The sequence below is a fragment of the Eimeria mitis genome, genomic scaffold, assembly GCF_000499745.2.
Source record: "Eimeria mitis Houghton genomic scaffold, Emh_scaff5163, whole genome shotgun sequence".
Lineage (NCBI taxonomy): Eukaryota > Apicomplexa > Conoidasida > Eucoccidiorida > Eimeriidae > Eimeria > Eimeria mitis.
This window is the reverse complement of record NW_013573457.1, coordinates 430-1,530: the sequence shown is the minus strand read 5'-3', so window position 1 is coordinate 1,530 and position 1,101 is coordinate 430.

Here is a 1,101-nt window from a genome sequence, read left to right as displayed (position 1 = left end):
GCTGCTGCTGTTGCTGCTGTTTGTGCTGCTGCTGCTGCTGTTGCTGCTGCTGCTGCTGCTGCTGCTGCTGTTGCTGCTGCTGCTGCTGCAGCGTGATATGCATAAAGCAGCTGATAATAGCGGCTGGTTTATGTGTATATACTCACGAGGGTTTACTTTGTATTTACGAAGACAAAACAAAAAAAACAAATAAAATAAATAAAACAAATAAAACAAATAAAATAAATAAAATAAATAAAATAAATAAAATAAATAAAATATATAAACCCTCGTCTCCTTTGCTGCCGCCGCCGCTGCTGCCTCCCCTTTCTTCTCTGCATACACAAACCCTCAAAAACGCCTTCAGGTAAACCCTAAACCCTAAACCCTAAACCCTAGACTCTAAACCCTAAACCCTAAACCCTAAACCCTAGGCTCTAAACTATAAACCCTAAACTCTATCTAAACCCTAAACTATAAACTATAAACCCTTAACTATAAACCCTAAACTGTAAACCCTAAACCCCAAACCCTAAACCCTAAACCCTAGAGAGAAGAAAGTAAGAGAGATAGAAAGCAGCCATAACCCCCCAAACAACCATAAAATATTTAGGGTTTAGGGTTTAGGGTTTAGGGTTTTGTGCAGGGCAAAGAAAGCGTATAAGAGAGAAGAAGAGGATGGAAATATAAAAATAAAAAAAGGGAGAGGCCGCAGCTCAGTGTGGCGGCAGCAGCAAGAAGCATGCAGCAGCAGCAGCAGCACGGAGAGAGCAGCAACAGCAGCAGAGATAAAAGCAGCAGCAGCAGCAGCAAAACCTCATTTATTATTTATTTGTTCTTACCTTACTGACTCTCCTATTATACAAATAATACCTCTCTCTATCCCCCGCTGCTGTCTCCTCCCTCACCAGCAGCAGCAGCAGCAGCAGCAGCAGCAGCAGCAGCAGCAGCAGCAGCAGCAGCAGCAGCAGGAGCAGCAGCAAGAGGGTTCTGCTGCTGCTATTGGTATTGTACTAGAGGACGGGAGACTGCAGGTTGTATCTATCGATTCTTTTTCTCTTTTGTTGGAAATAAAGCCCCAAAAGAAAGTCATCGTGCATGCACAGACAGACAAACACACCA